We start from the raw sequence: 18,416 nt of genomic DNA, 5'->3' as shown, positions 1-18,416 counted from the left end.
TGGATTCCCTCTATTGCCACAAAATGCTTGCCTTTCATCGGCCTTTTCAGGAAGGGAAAAGAAAAAAGTCCGGGGGAGCCAAATCTGGGTTGTAGGGCAGCTGCCGAAACGTTGGGATGCAGGCCTTAGTTAGGTAGCTGTTCACAAAAAAGGCGGAGTGAGCCGGGGCGTTGTCGTGATGAAACTTCCAATCGGCTGCAATGTCTTGTCGGACCCGATTGATCCTTCGTTTGAGTCTCTTGAGGACTTCCACGTAAAACTTGGCGTCGAATGTTTGTTCAGGAGAAACAAATTCATGGTGGACGATGCCTTTGATGTCAAAAAAGACAATGAGCATCGCTTTCGCTTTAGAATTGCTCATTATTCCCTTTTTTGGTCGAGGAGACGCCAGCGTGTGTCACTCGGAAGATTGTCTCTCTTTTTTCACACTACTTATTGCTAAAGCAATATCTGGGTAAGCTTGCTTGATCATATCAAACGTCTTTGTCGCAGATTAACCGCACAGAGTTTAATTGTGTACCTCTACTCTAACGAACGCTGCATTTTCGGCCTGCGCCACTCACAGAAACACGTCGCACGAAAAATGTTTGCCCTGCCGCTCCAGTGCTCAGAGTCAACTGAATCCAATCGGTGCGTGCACGCTCCGAAGTACAGTCGCGGCAAAAGAAAATCAGTCCTATTAATTTCAGGACAACTCTTGTATTTAACCTCAAAATATCAGTTAAACACAATCTTTCAAAGTGTCGATATAATAAAATTACCAGAATTCAAAATCTATGAAGGGAACATAACACTTAAGGGGTTTGGCGACTATAAAGGACTAACTTTGACAATTTGCTGTTTTCTTCTTCTTCTTAATTGGCGTAGACACCGCTTACGCGATTATAGCCGAGTTAACAACAGCGCGCCAGTCGTTTCTTCTTTTCGCTACGTGGCGCCAATTGGATATTCCAAGCGAAGGCAGGTTCTTCTCCACTTGGTCCTTCCAACGGAGTGGAGGTCTTCCTCTTCCTCTGCTTCCCCCGGCGGGTACTGCGTCGAATACTTTCAGAGCTGGAGTGTTTTCATCCATCCGGACAACATGACCTAGCCAGCGTAGCCGCTGTCTTTTAATTCGCTGAACTATGTCAATGTCGTCGTATATCTCGTACAGCTCATCGTTCCATCGAATGCGATATTCGCCGTGGCTAATACGCAAAGGACCATAAATCTTTTGCAGAATTTTTCTCTCGAAAACTCGTAACGTCGACTCATCGGTTGTTGTCATCGCCCAAGCCTCTGCACCATATAGCAGAACGGGAATTATGAGCGACTTATAGAGTTTGGTTTTTGTTCGTCGAGAGAGGACTTTGCTTCTCAATTGCCTACTCAGTCCGAAGTAGCACCTGTTGGCAAGAGTTATCCTGCTTTGGATTTCTAGGCTGACATTGTTGGTGGTGTTTACGCTGGTTCCAAGATAGACGAAATTATCTACGACTTCAAAGTTATGACTGTCAACAGTGACGTGAGAGCCTAGTCGCGAGTGCGACGACTGTTTGTTTGATGACAAGAGGTAATTCGTCTTGCCCTCATTTACTACCAGACCCATTTGCTTTGCTTCCTCATCCAGTCTGGAGAAAGCAAAACTAACGGCGCGGGTGTTGAGGCCGATGATATCGATATCATCGGCATACGCCAGCAGCTGTACACTCTTATAGAAGATGGTATCTTCTCTATTTAGTTCTGCAGCTCGAACTATTTCCTTCAGAAGCAGGTTGAAGAAGTCGCACGATAGGGAGTCGCCTTGTTTGAAACCTCGTTTGGTATCGAACGGCTCGGAGAGGTCCTTCCCGATCTTGACGGAGCTTTTCGTGTTGCTCAACGTCAGTTTACACAGCTGTATTAGTTTTGCGGGGATACCAAATTCAGACATCGCGGCATAAAGGCAGCTCCTTTTCGTGCTGTCGAAAGCAGCTTTGAAATCGACGAAGAGGTGGTGTGTGTCGATTCTTCTTTCACGGGTCTTTTCCAAGATTTGGCGCATGGTGAATATCTGGTCGGTTGTTGATTTTCCAGGTCTGAAGCCACACTGATAAGGTCCAATCAGTTTGTTGACGGTGGTCTTTATTCTTTCACACAATACGCTCGATAGAACCTTATATGCGATGTTGAGCAGGCTAATCCCACGGTAGTTGGCGCAGATTGTGGGGTCTCCTTTTTTATGGATTGGGCAAAGCACACTTAAATTCCAATCGTTGGGCATGCTTTCGTACGACCATATTTTACAAAGAACCTGATGCATGCTCCTTATCAGTTCTTCGCCGCCGTGTTTGAATAGCTTGGCCGGCAATCCGTCGGCCCCTGCCGCGTTGTTGTTCTTCAGGCGGGCAATTGCTATTCGAACTTCTTCATGGTCGGGCAATGGAACGTCTGCTCCATCGTCATCGATTGGGGAATCGGGTTCGCCTTCTCCTGACGTTGTGCGTTCACTGCCATTCAGCAGGCTGGAGAAGTGTTCCCTGCATAATTTAAGTATGCTCTGGGCATCGGTCACTAGATCACCTTTGGGGGTTCTACAAGAGTATGCTCCGGTCTTGAAACCTTCTGTAAGCCGCCGCATTTTTTCGTAGAATTTTCGATCATTACCCCTGTCGGCCAGCTTATCAAGCTCTTCGTACTCACGCATTTCAGCCTCTTTCTTTTTCTGTCTGCAAATGCGTCTCGCTTCCCTTTTCAACTCTCGGTATCTATCCCATCCCGCACGTGTTGTGGGCGATCGTAACGTTGCGAGGTAGGCAGCCTGTTTTCTCTCCGCTGCGACATGGCACTCCTCGTCGTACCAGCTGTTCTTTTGCACTTTCCGAAAACCAATGGCTTCAGTTGCAGCTGTACGTAAGGAGTTTGAGTTCCCTTATACCGAGTTGTTGACGAGTGCTCTCAGAGAGCAGGAGTGCAAGCCGAGTAGAAATCGTTCGGCTGTCTGTTGTGATTGCAGCTTCTCGACGTCGAACCCCTTGTGTTTGTTGGCGTGCGTTTTTTGCTGCAAAGAGACGGGTGCGAATCTCTGCTCCAACAAGATAGTGGTCCGAGTCGATGTGCCCACGCACATCTAAAACACTGGGGACGTGTCTTCCGTCTATCACAACATGATCGATCTGGTTGTTGGTTTTTCGATCCGGAGACAGCCGCTTTAGTAAGGAAAAATGAATCGATGATTATATAAACGTGTGCTGTTTATTCTCAAAAACTAAGTCTTAGTCTATGTGTGTAAGACTTGCTAGTAAATTGCGTAACGAAGCTGAGTAACACAAACGCCTTGATCTGTATAGGATTCAGAACTGTACTTTAAGTAAAAAATAGATTATGACTAGTCTAAACTCCAAAAAAAAAAACTCGGAAATAATGAAATAACTTTCAGCATGAAAGTTCTAGTTTTGTAATAAGGTTGAAAATTCTCAAGCGTTTTTGAGAAGCGAAAATATAAGGGAATGCGCGAATAAAATAAAGCCTAATTGCCTGTCGAAAGTAAATTGAGATAAAAAATGAAAACGCGTCCGGTCTATTCCACGGTTCAATAACAATAGCCAACTTTATTTCACTTAATCTAATTGCTAAGCCTATATCTTAAAACTAACGGCTTAAACTAGTGGTAATATAAATATGTATTAAAAAAGGGGTAAGTATAACTCTTCAACTTTCGTTAAATATTGTAAAAGATTATGGTAAGTATTAAGGTAAGTAGTAGATTGATATTATGAATGCATTATTAAGATAAGTATTTTATAATAGATTTTCTTAATTTAATTTTTAATAATTCAATATTTTATAATTTGTATAATTCAATATTTCACAATTCATTTATTATTTTTATTTTAAGTATAAATTTGTAGATATGTCGCTTGACGCAACAAAGGTAATGCAAAATACAAAACAAAATTATACGAACTATTATAATATTTACCTCATCGTTGTTTATAGAGTCCAGATTAAGTTTTGAAACCTGAACGAAAACTTAACGTCAAACACGCTAGAAGCACCCAATCCAGCACATTCTATATATATATATATGTATGTATTCATATAAATACATATGTACATATGTACCTATAAGTCGCTATTCGTCGACCTTTCAGTTTCATTTTAATACTTGTATATGTTAATACTTGGCCAAACATCTGCCAACATATAAATACTCTTACATGAAGCACATATGCCTTTCTTTTAACGATTGAAAAAATAAATAAATTTTGTGAATAATTTAATATTTTTTTAATGTTCAAACTTACAGACATCTAATTATATGTTTGCGATGTAAAATAAAAATGAAAGGCCTGGAAATGTTCAAAGAATAATAAATTGCGCTGAATATCAGGTAAAGTAGAGCAGTGCATAGCAAAGAAAAATCGCCGACAACTACTAATGAATTGGAAAAAGGTGAAGCCAACTATTTCTTTAGATATTTTGTGTTTCTAGTCGTTCGTTGTATACTGAATGATGAATGAACTCTACTGTAGCCATAGCAGACATGAGGCGGACGTAAGGATGTAGACGATTAAAGCAAACAGGTGTCAAAAAAGGCAACGTTTATACGTATCTTTGACTAGATTATGCCTAGAGTATGTGTTGAATACTGTAGACAATATATGTTTACATGTATCTCCAGATTAGTATGTGTGTATTTCTCTGCAATAAATTGGGTTAGTTTTGATCTACTGCAGAAAATCTCTTGGTAGGCGGTACAGATTGAGTATCATATATCATTTGTCTCATCATTCAGAATTGAAAAGTCTGTATTTAGATTAGTTTGGATAGTGACCCTGGCCATGGTTATTGAAACTAAACTTTCTATTCTAACATGAAAACACAGTTAAGGCTAAACCTAAGTTTCACTTCCCAAACTTAACTAAATATGTAAAATGCTGTGTTTTCGAAAAGATGCTATTTTTCACAAAAAAATTTTTGCTGGACTCTCAGAAGCTTCAGCAAAATTTAACTACATATTCCCTATTCTTTATCCAAATTCAGCGATTAACAGTGTTTCAAACTGTAAAAGAATTTATCCCTAAAGTTTCACTCAATATACTTAAGCAATTTTATCATTTTCGCGAATGGTTGAAATACTGAACAAGATCCACTATTCCTTTGCCAACTCAACCAAACTATCATTATGTTTTATAGCATATCATTTTTAGATCTTAGTGGAACCGCCCTCTCTTTTACTTGCTATAATTTCCTAAATTATCCCAAAATTAAACCTGTTGATTGCGGATATCGTTTAACCTGATAATTATATTTATATACCATTCTATTCTATTAATCATAGAATTTCAAATTTTGTCAGTTCCAATTTCTTTACAATTTGGTGCTTTATAGTTTCCTAGGAAAATTTTGACGTTCAAGACGTAACTTTTCCCAGCTTTATTTCCAGAAACTCTCATAAGATTGATAAAATTTGTATTTTTCATGATTTGTCTCATTTAAAGACTCTTTATACTAAGTTTCGGAATTTTTCCACAAATATAATTAAAACAAGAAAGGAAGGCCTTAATTCACTTGCAACCGAACATTTTATACTCTTTCTATTTGCAAGAATTAAAACTAAGGAAATACCTTACCCATTTTTGACACACAGACATATAATTGTTAGGAAAGGATTATCAGTGAATTTCAATTACTTAATCTCACATATATTCGCGATAAAAGGCAGCTATAGGTAGTGGGGTCCAAATATTCGGTACCTAGGAGATTGAACAGGTTGGATTTGAACAATTTTTGGTTATAAGGTGGTATAATTTAAAGGCATTATTCCTGCCAAGTTTTATCCCGTTATATTACCAAATTTGGTTGAAATCGATCAAGCGAGTTCCGAGATACATATATGATTTCACCTAAAATTGGGCAACTCACTCCCATTGTCCAATTTTTACCTCGGCTCCTATAAAACCCTCTCATACCATTTCGGATGTAAATGTTTCTGGTGTATATAGTACGTATTAAATCACTAACTTTGGCGAAGTTGTTTCACCGTCTCGATCACTACAATAAATTCGTAATCTGAAGACTTGTGACCTTTAAAGTTTGCTAAGATATCTTGGTCAATATTTTTTATGTTTTATAGAGCTGTGTTATTCACCGTAGCTCTCCATTCGGTTTCTTCATACATATGTATGTATATATTTGAGTTTCATAGTACATTTAAGAGGAAATGCAAATTCTGACTAGTTAATTGGAATTGCAAAAAAAATACTGTCAGACTCCCATGAGTTTACACTAATGGATTGAGCGAAAGGAAGACAAGTAGTTACACGTGTAGTAAACTAGTGCACCGGTGTCAGGCTGAGCATAGTAATACAAACGAATATAATGTGACAAGTTAGATCGATTCAAATTTCCGAATTAGAGACGCCTTTTGTTTGCTGCTTCAATTAATTTCATTAGAAAAGGAAACAGGAATTGTCTGGTCAGTCAGTTAGTCGGCCGGCGGGTAGGCTGAAATTGGCTACTTTTTGTTGGGAATAATTGTGAATTCCAGCAGTGCAAGATAATGGCACGTACATATGTGTATGCAGACACCAGTTGCCACAGGCAAATTACTGTCCAACAAAATGTACAATTTGTCAAATTCCACACATTTAAGAGTACATGCAAACACATAAGTGCAAAAAAGAGTGCAATTGTCGGTCGATTGCCAAAAGATGCTCAAAACTCACGACAAAAGAGATAAATGAATACGCAAAGGTACCGCCGACAAGTGCATGTGGAGCGGGGCGTTGTAAAGGCTGCTGTTGCACCTAACTGCAATAAAGAGTAAACATGGTGTGTAATTGATGAAATTTGCCATAAGAAAAAAGTTTTTTTTGGAAAAGTAAAAAATAAGTTTTAAACACATCAAATAAAGTAGGAAAATTTTAATGATTAGCTTCTGGTTGTAGGAACCATTATGATTCCTGATGATTCTTTATATATTCCGAATAAGATTAATCAAATAGCTGTTACCCTTAAAGGGAATTGAAAACTTATCGTGCATGAAAGAATATAAATTAGAATAGGTAGTGAAGTTGCACCTGGAAATTATATGTATTGGTTTTACTGTTCTAAACAAGAAGGATGCTTTTAGGAAGATAATATTAGAATAAGTGTTTGTTATAAACCTAACGGTAAGCTAATGTGAGATTTAGTAACAATTAACGAAGAGCAAAGTTCGGGCCGCTCAAACCTGAAGAAATAGTCAAATTCAAGTTTCGCTGGACTTCAAAACTATGAATGGATTACAAACAAATTTAGTTCCTTACAAACAAAATTAGTATCCTTCATGTTAAAAATGTGAAGGATATGGTGCTTGACAATCGTCAGGCAAGTGTCAGAGAGCTGGCAAGAGAGCTCGGCATCTCTCGCGAGTCCGTTCGAATGATTTTGGTAGATATTTTGGTCACGAAACACGTTCTTGTTCGACTCGTCTCGATAAAGCAGATTTTTTTTTCAAAAAGAGTATCGTAAACATGTCTATTTGGACATGCTTCCAATTCCACATTCAAGGAAAGCATTATATATATAAAGAGTTCGATTTGGGCGTATTGAGGCGTTTGCGTGAGAACATCCGTCGAAAACTTACTCAAGTATATTTGAAAATATGTTTCTAAACAATTCTATGAAATAATTCTTACACTGGCCGTCATAATTCTCATTGAAATTGAACTCCCAACTCAGCTATGCATACTTTATGTCGGTAAGTATGTGAGTTATATTCATAAAATTGATTGGAAATATTTTTTCGTTTATACTTGAGACGATTTTGCCTATGTTTGATACAGAGGAACTGTATTATTACATTGACCGATATTTTTCATAAGATCTCAGTCATAGACACGGAGGTCTACCTATTTATGGTTGTACCTAGACTCCTGAAAAGTTATGGTATATTTTTTTTGAAGTTGGTGTTCTTTGGAGGCACTATTTCTGAAAAGTTTATTTTATAATGGAATTTATATTAAGCGCGAGAAGCGCGATGTCACCTAAAGGTCTAGACTTAAACTCCCTTGAATGCCTCTGAAGCATTTTGTTATTGATTTATCACACTTTCAGTAGTTTTCAAGACAATTGTTATATGGGGAATGGGCGTCCTTATTATCCGATATTACTCATTTTCACACTGCCTGAGGAGGTTCTGCTTATTCTGAGCAAGTTTTTCACAGCTTTTGGGTAAATGTTTTAAAAATATGGCAATATGGAGTAAATGTAGAAAATATTTAATTATTGAATCCCTGTGGAATCTCTTAATTAATTGAACGAATATTTAAGCGATCGGTCTCAGTGTGAAATTTTCGAAAAACCGATTTTTTTTGTTGCATTATCGGATAGTATACACTGTAATAAAAATTTTTAACGTCATTCTCTATCGCGCTATGGAAGCTTTTTTTTTTTTTTGAAATTTTCCTATTTTTTCCACGAAAAGCTGTCGAAAAAAATATTCAAACTCTCCAAAGCGCAATAGTTAATAATCTTTTTGTAATTTTTGGCGCCGCAATCGTGGACATCGTACAGGACCTTGTTTTTAAGTGTAATTTCAACAACAAGTTATTTAACTATTATACACCCAATAAATAAACATAAAAAAAATCATTTTGTTTTCGTCATGAGTGTATTTATTTGTAAAAAACCGAACCGATTAGTTAATTTCAACACATTTCATTGATTTTTCGGAGGGTTACACTGAGATGATCCCTTAATATTGAACAAAATATTAAAATAATAATTACTTATTCGTAGATATACTTTTTAACCAAGAAACAAAAATCTCCTGATTATTTGAACATATTATAATTATATGACCATTGTGACTTATGAAAACGATTCCGCCGTTCCAGTGTTGCCTTGACGTTATCTCAAAATAGTCGTTTATATCATTATTCAATTTTTAGAGGATTGATATTGCCGTGGGAAAACAAAAAGTCACGAATTATTTGCTTGTTACTCTTTTAAGTGGATACAACATTAGCTCCATTAGTTCCATTAGCAGATTTTAAAATGTTTAGACCAATAAAGCCTTTAAACAAACCAGATTAAGCAATAATTTCTGCATGTTGATGTGTGATTTGGATTGAAATTTGTCAAAGTATACGTATGAAAGACAAACGGTATTCTAAAAAAAAACACTCTATATAAATATAGTATGTATGTTTTTCTCTAATTTAAATAAATTTATAAAGATGTTAAAAATCCCCCCAACAATGATATTTCTGAGCGGCATCATATGTCATTTAAGAGTCAAGTTAAACCCGAACTGGTTTTAAACTCATAAGTAGAAGTTCGGTATTAAAAAATTTGCCTTATTAAATTAGCAACCGGCAATTAATATTGTCAATCTTTCAACACGTCAGGAGGAGGCGTTGATTTAAATCATAGCCATGCGGCGTGGCGTGGTCGAATGTCCAGCTGTGAAGTAATTTTTCAAATATACTGGGACTATATTTAAATTCTCGCACAAAGTTGTGTCGCGCGTTTGGAACTTTTTGTTATTTAAAGTGTTATTAGCAAAGCATCAAATTGACAGTCGTAATGATTTTGACAAGGGGCTTATATAATAAATAGGTGTTTTTCTAAACTGTCTTTGGGTGTTAACATTTGCGGTTTAAAATAAGCAGTAATAACTTATGTGCTAATTTGACATACATTCTACTTATTACATTTATCTGTTACTTAACAAAATTAGCATTTGTCTACAGAGACTATGCAATACTATAATTAAACTATTTGACGTTTTTATGTTCGCCAAGCCTTTGAGTGACCGTTCGTTAGTTCCGCATTTTGTTAGCAATCTTATTTTTTAAGCATAGTTATATAACTAATACCCAATTTATATCTTGTATTGGAGAATCTATGGTCTTCTACTGAAATTTTTTGCCTACATTTGTAAGGCTAAATTACCAAATTTACTTAATTTGTGGTACAACATTTTTAATGACATTTATTTATTATGCAAGTTAAAATTATTATTAATTTTATAAGCGGTACATATGTACTCATAGTTTTTACGATTCTATTCGTATAACCCATTTTTTGAGAGGACTTAATTAATTTTGAGTGAAATAAATGATTTCAGTTAAAAAATAATTTTTAAAATCCATAGTTCCAAAGTATTGGTATCTTTCCAGTGGTATAAAATAGTGTTATCTTTTTAGGGTTAAAAGGAAACATGAATATTTTATTCAATATGATGCACCGTAATTTAACAGTGATGTTTCGCGTTGTATCGAATTAAATCATTGCACCAAAAGCTCCACTTTCGCTTTAAGGCAACGTTAACTTTTGCTGTACCAAAACTATAATTCGTTAAAATATATGATATAGAAAACTTTAAATTGATTTTGATCAGTTAGTTTATACGACAGCTATATACTACAGTGGTTTGATCTGAACAGGAATTGTATCCGTTGCCTTGGATAATAATCCATGCCAATTTTCATGTTGATTTCTCATCAAATAAAAAGGTTGTGCCTGCAAAGACTAGATTAGTTAGTATGGATGCTAAACGCTATAGGGGTCCAATATTGGCGGTTCCGACATATGGGAAGCTTCTTAGGGAAAAAAGGACGTGATATACAGACAGACAGACGAGCATGGCGAAATTGACTCCGCTCAGATCATGAAGATCATTTATGTATATATGTGACCTGGTCTACGAAAAGGGGGCTAACGTGCGAAAACTAGTTTTCTGGGAAAAGCTGTTAAAAATAATCGTCAGTTTCTAGTTATCTCATTATTTGTTCTCCTTTTTTTTTGACACCTAAGCCCCCTTTTCGTAGACCAGGTCACATATATTTTATAGAGTCTCCGACGTTTTCTTATGGGCTTATTACAAGCTTCGTAACAAACTTATTAAGTACATACGCTATTCAGGGTATAAACATATTCCCATTCTCTTTGAATTTTTACGCTCACTCTTTGTCAAGCTTTCGAAAATATGCGTTCGGATGGACCTGATGACGATTTGAAAGCACTAGAGAGCTATTTTATATAAATTAGTGAATTATTTGTCGGACGTTCCGAATAACTAACTCTCTGATGATCAGTCCAAATAATAAAGAACTTAGGTTTTTCAGAATCTGAAGCATCTGCGTCAACTCCTTATGAAATGTGTACCGTATAACCCTCATAATGGTTGATTTTTTGTTATCAAGTAAAGGAGGGGCACTTGATAATCTTTCATACTGACATCGCCAGCCTTAGGAGTCTACATCTGTATATACATATTCTACATCAGTTATCGCACAATAATACGGCGAGCAAAAAATAGTAAGAGAGAACAAAGAAGTTTCATTAAATTTTGTGTGCGGAATCAAATTCTTGTGCCGAAATATCCAGAATGTTGGAAGAGGCCATCGATGATTTTGATTGGTACAAATTATTAAAAAAGGGTCGAGAACGCGTTGACGACGAACCACGGCCAGAACGGCCATCAACATCGCCTGATGAAAAACACGTTAATTAAATAAAGGAATTGGTGCTTGAAAATCGACAATTAACAGTCAGAGATCTTATTGGTATCGTTGGATATCCAAAGGGTCAGTGGAAACCATTTTGAAAGATTATTTGGGCCACCAAATTTTTTAGAAAACAGCGTCGCGTTAACATCTGTGAAATAATGTTTTCTGACTACCAGGATGCCATGAAACGCATTATTACTGGCGATTAATCGGCTGAATATCGTGGCAAAGGTGAGCCTCTTTCGGTTATCCAGGTGTGGCGCACTCCAAACACCTTCGGATCAGCCAAACTGTCAAAAAGGAAAGCTATTTGAATGTTATGCGTTATTTGCTCGAAGCTGTTCTAAAAAAGAGGCCGAAACTATGGGCCCACAAATCTTGAATATTGAAAAAAACGTTGGAACAAGTGTATTTGAGGGGGATGACATACAGACAATAAATTAATTAAAAATTTTAAATTTAAGAACAATGTCTTACTATTTTATTTGAATTCTTAGCTGAATATGTGTGTTGGCATATAAATGACCAGCGTGATAATCTGAGTCGATTTAGCCTTGTCCGTCTTCTTGCCTGTATATATCGAAACTAATTCCTCAGTTCTTGAGATATCGATATCTCCAAGAAAGTGTATGTACTATATATTTGCCAAAACAAACCGTTCGCCTAAAAAGATTTTAGATTTTAGTTATACATACATATTGCGGCTACCTGAAATGCTATAAGGGGTATTATTGCTTCGTGCAGAAGCTAAAATTTTTCTTGTTTTGTAAAAAATGTAGTTTGTATGCTTTTCGTGAGGAAAAGTCGGAAAATTGGACAATTCCAAAATAATATTTTTTTTTTCACACAAAATTTTTTTCTCAACTTTTTTCCTTTTGTTTTTCAATTATTTGAATTGTTCAAATTTGTCATTTGCTTTCTTTATTCCGGCTATTCAAAAAAATTTTTTGGAAATTATTCAGGTAAAGCGTTATGTGTGTTTCACAGAAAGTGATCAATTACAGATTGAAATTTGTTACGATGCGACGAAGAAGTCGCGCTAATATTGGTCGGCGTTCTTTTTGGCATCAACATCCATTGGCAGCCAAAGGCACATTACCGAGTATTCCCATGATGCGATGACATACGTGCGGTCAATCAGCAAGCAATCGTCACGATGTCACAGCACGACTTTTCAAACAACAGCTGTGATGTTTGATGGACTTTATCTTAAAGCAACGTATGGTGTATATGGTGCTGTTAGATGCTGGATGTACTCTGTTGAGATGCAAAAAAAAGGTTTGTCGCACGCACACATTCTTCTTTGGATGGTGGATTGGTGGCGGTGGTTACACCAGATCAAGTTAAAGAAATCATTTCTGCGGAAATTCCTGATCCAGAGAAAGACCCAGACCTTGCGGACACTACAATCGCTTTTTGGATTGTATGTCAGCACTCAATTTAGAAGAGTGAATATCGAAGTTGACGACACATGGATCGTACTATATTCCCCACTATTTTTTAATTCACATTCAAAACTCATATCAATGTTGAGTATTGTAGTTTGGTGAAGCAACATGGCATTTATTGGTCTTGAACGATACGGTCGATATGTGAACTGCAATAAAGCGCTTTGTAGGATATTTATTACTGAAATTAATGAACGTTTTCAACTTAGAGAATACAGTACAGCGTGTGGAAACACCGCCAGCAACAAAATTGACATTGACGAGTTTTTTCTCAACTTTCGTCAGTGAACCGTTTGCGAGAACATTGCTCTATTCGGAAATGCCTTGATATTATACATGAAATGCATCGTCGATAAATAGTTACGCAGGAAGCAAGGCCAACCAGTAGATGGACATCCAAGTGTGTTCTAAACAAATGCATTAGGACGAATTTACACAATCCACCCGAAAAACGACGATTGCTTCTACCTTCAGTTGCTATTGATTAATGTACGCCGTTCAACTTCATTTGAGTCATTGCGTAGTGTGAATGGTACGGGCTGTGCAACTTTTTGAGAAGCAAGCCAGCAATCATAATTGCTAGAGCATGATAATCATAGGAATCAAACGATGGACGATGCGATAGCTACTTCGAATATAAATGAAGATCGCACACTTTTCGCGATAATCATTTCGACATATCAGCCTTCACAGCCGCGTCAATTATGGGATACGAACAAAAATTACATTGCCGAAGACATTTTATATCGTATTCACTAATAATTAGAAATGGGTCAATTCCGATTGATACTTCTGGTGGTTTGATATCAATTCCATCTGCCGTTTATCAATTCACGAAAGATGAACTCAGCACGAATGTTCGCACATTGGACAAATTATCGTAACTACGATTCCTTAAGTGCACGCGCAATGTTAGCTGACAAAAATTCTAATGTTGTTGACTTAAACTGAAAGATTGAAAGTCAAATCTAACGATTGGCAATTTCAGTTCAAACGTATTCCGTTTCCAGTGAAAATTGAATTTGAGATGACAATCAACAGGACACAAGGATAGTCGTGTAGTGTGTGGCATAAATTTGGAAACGCTATGTTTTACACACAGCCAGATATACGAGGCGTGCTCAGGAGTTGGAAAACCATATTTTCTGTACACAGGAACAGAAACCAAAAAATTATTTTATCAAGCTGCGTTACAATGAAAAAAAAATTAAATGATAAATTCAACTTTAGTTTCATTTCAAAATATATAATTTTACGCAGAACAATATAGATATAAAAAACAATATGAGTCCACTATATCTCACTATTCATACTCCATTAAAATGTCTAACTGCAAACACTCTACTCTATGCTTAAATGTATGCAATTTCATTTGGGAAGTAATATTTTTGCAAATTGTCAAAAAATAAAATCCCGTGACATTTTTATTACCTCTGTAAATTAGCATATCAAATATGTGTCCTAGTGACAATCCCTTCTTCGGTTCGTTGTAAAAAATGGATAAGCTCTTTTTATGATGTTTGTACTCCCTTGCATTCTCCTTCATATGTACATAAGTATGTATGTAGGTATATAATAGAAGCGAGTACGCAGCCGTTAAAGTGATGTTGTTGCGTCGCTTCGCTGACAGCGCAATAAAACTTGACAGCAGTACAACAATCAAAACAAGGGAAACCAAAACAACAACTAACAATAATCACCTCGACAGCAAGTACCTTACGTAAGTGGTAGTGAGAATTTGCAGGCAACGTAAGCAAACACTGCCAACGTCAAATATGTGGCATATGGTTGATAGCTTCGTGGTGGAGTACGCACAATTCATTGCCTGAAGTTGTAGGACTTTCTTGTTGGTACCCCAACGGTTTTACATAGCCGTTTCTATCTTCAGACCACCACAACTCCACATATGTAAGTATGTATATGTACATATAGTATATGCGTAACTACAATACATCCGTTCGGGTGGCAGCACCCGCATATTGCCGTCACTACGTAAGTGGTTACTTGTATCGCTGTGCCAGCAACACAAATGTCATCATAGTTTCGTCGTCGTCACCGTTGTCGTTTGTTGTCGCCATGTGCCACGCCTTTTTTGCGTTAATGCCGTGATGAAATTGCTGAGCCATTTTGTTGATGCTCGCGGCCCGTCAACAATACACAGCGTTTGACCAATTGCTTGGATTGGCTTGTGAAATTTTGTTAATTTTATTTGGGGTTTTAATGATCATTGTGCGTTTGGCTTTTTGGTGGGTGGTAAATCAATGGGTGGTAATATCATAAATATTTGCTGAATATTTTGGGCGAATTTTATAAAAAACTAAGCAATATTCTATTTTAATCAGTAAACATTTTCTGTACAACACACAAACGCTGAAAACGGGTTCTAATGTGATATATTTATTGCTTTTTGGGGTATAATTGCTTTATGAAGGTGATAATTACTATCGTGTAGTACGTCTTTGTCGACGGAATATACTTCTTCTTCTTAATTGGCGTAGACACCGCTTACGCGATTATAGCCGAGTTAACAACAGCGCGCCACTCGCTGTGGCGCCAATTGGATATTCCAAGCGTAGCCAGGTCCTTCTCCATATGATCTCTCCAACGGAGTGGAGGTCTTCCTCTTTCTCTGCTCCCGTTGGCGGGTACTGCATCGAATACTTTCAGAGAGAGTTTTTTAATTCGCTGAACTATGTCAATGTCGTCGTATGATTGCGAAATTCGCCATTACCAAAGCGCAAAGGACCATAAATCTTCAGCAAAATTTTACTCTCGAAAACTCGCAACGTCGACTCATCAGATGTTGTCATCGTCCAAGCCTCTTTGCACCACACATCAGGACGGGAATAATGATTGACTTATAGGAGTTTCGTCTTTGTTCAGTCCGAAGTAGCACCTATTGGCAAAGAGTTATTCGGATATAGACGATAACATTTTTGTTGGTGTTAATACTGGTTCCAAGATAGATGAAATTATCTACAATTTCGAAGTTATGACTGTTAACAGTGACGTGAGACGCGAGTCGCGAGTGCGACGACTGTTTGTTTGATGACAGGAGATATTTATTCCTGAATTCATTCACTACCAGACCCATTTTCTTCGCTTCCTCTTCCAGTGTAAAGAGAGCAGAACTAACGGCCCGGTTGTTGAGGCCAATGATATCAATATAATCGGCGTACGCCAGCAGCTGTACACTCTTATAAAAGATTGTGCCTTATCGATTCAGCTCTGCAGCTTGAATTATTTTCTTCAGCAGTAGATTGAAGAAACCTCGTCTGAAACCCCAGTTGTTGACTTTCCAGGCCTAAAATCACACTGATAAGGTCCAATCAGTTTGTTGATGGTGGGCTTAAATCTTTCACACAATACGCTCGTTAAAATGCAAGTAATGTAAATAAAAATTAATGATCACTTTAATATATTTTCTCTGAGTTCGTGAGCTATAACTGAAATGAAATGTTTTATTCTGGCGTTTAAAATTTTTTTGCTGTTTAATTATCTGTCAAATCGTTAGTCCAGTGAAACTTCGATTGAAAATAGTCCAAGTACGTAATACCAAAAAAAATAGTTGGGTTGATCTCACTTCAAACCGTAATGGGGTTAAAAATTTGCATTAAGCTTAATCATTCTTTCGCATAGCACAATGATAATTAATATTGCATTTATAAAAGTAAGTTTCAGTCTGTACTTAAGTTTACTAATTGAAGTCATTCATAACTTTTAAACTGCTTACGGAAACCTAATTATCGTTTATTTCTATACCATACACACATATTTCTGTCAGAAATGCCTTGACAGGACATACATACATACATTTCTACACATACGTATTAGGAAATGCATAAAATAGCAGAAAATATAATCCTTTCCCACCAAACCAACTATAAGTAACTAAAAAATTCACGACAAGAGCGCAATTTAGTGCTGACTAATCCAATCTTATCAGTGACTCATAGCAGTCAGCGACTAAGCGGTGGCGAGGCATATTAAAACCCTATAACTTAATCTTCCACCTTCAGGATGGCAGACATTAATCGCTGTTGTAGACAGCATAGAACAACAACAAAAAATCACAGCAACAATAATAAACGTTTGAAATATGCGATAGCATTCACATTCAACGCTCATTCTTCATAGCGGACAGTGTTGCCATTTTGGGTTTCTTATGTCTTTTATTATTTCGTTTCAGTGGGAATATTATAATGATAACTAAATGAATCAAATAAATAGTGACCAATATTTCAAGATGATGAAAGTGGGTAGAATTCATATATTCTTGGGAATAATTGGGAAGTTACCTTATATTAATGATAGCACAAATCATCCGTAACTGGTTTCAAATGAATGGCTCAATTATTGACTTCCACGGTATCCTCCATGGTTTAGAAACTGCGCTAGTTCCTAGAGCAGGTCTTGGTAATGAGGGCAGGCAGTGTCTAGCTAAGGCAGGGGCATATATCCATCCTTCTCTCACTGGTAACTTTGCTTTGCATATATGCTTATGAGGAACCTAAGGTGCCCTGAAAATAAGACTAAACATGGAGGAAAACGATGCAAAAAAGCTGTCTGGGATATCCGCCCAATTGTCGGTGAATGGACCTGCTACGACTGGCGGACACAGTGAGTCTACTAGCTGTGTCACCCGCGGCCACACCTCTGAGGTGAAGGGAGCAGTTTACAGCGATTGTGGTACTACTGAACTTTGAATAAGCTTTGCTACGCTTTCTGTGGGATGTCAAAGGCATTTGTCCGACAACAAAAACTAGCCTCAAGGCAAAACCCAACATGGTGGAGTTGAAGGCAAAAACTTTGTACAAAGCCGCGTTCAAAATCCACGAAAGACTTTGCTGCAGGTGCACCCGGAGAAAGGAGGAAAATTTTTTTGGAAAACAATAATTCAGATTAATACTTGGTAACGTCAGTTCCTTGAGTCTAGAATAGCAGAAACACATGTTTTTGTATCTAGCTCAAGAACGTAGGAAAAGGGTGAGGGGTTCGACATGTAGAAATCCTTAAACTTCAACTTCTGATGCTCTGAAAGTGCCACATCTGACTTCTGTCAGCATTGAAAGACATACATATGTACATAAACTTTTCCTACCTTATAAGACCCCAAACTTTCAAGCGCAAAACTAAACTTTTTGAAAATAAAAATATAAATTAGTTATCATTCACTAAAAAACTTGTGGTAACACTGATTGCGGCATCCATGCTGCCAAACGTGCCACTGTGGAGCGCGCTGGTGCCATTACTAGTAGTATTTCCTGCAGCAAACGGGTAAATAACTTACAAATAAATAATAATAATAATAATGCCAGCGAGATGTTATCGTAAAAAGTTGCAAAGCTGCAACAAATTTATGCGAAATTGTTGTGCTGCGACTAAATATATACATACGTACATATAAACGCATATCAATGGCAATATAAAAAATTTCTTCTCAAGGATTTCGTTCCGTGGCAATGGGTATATCTACTTATGTACATACATATTTATATGCCTGCAT

Source organism: Bactrocera neohumeralis, chromosome 5, assembly GCF_024586455.1.
Source record: "Bactrocera neohumeralis isolate Rockhampton chromosome 5, APGP_CSIRO_Bneo_wtdbg2-racon-allhic-juicebox.fasta_v2, whole genome shotgun sequence".
Lineage (NCBI taxonomy): Eukaryota > Metazoa > Arthropoda > Insecta > Diptera > Tephritidae > Bactrocera > Bactrocera neohumeralis.
This window is presented reverse-complemented; position numbering follows the sequence as displayed.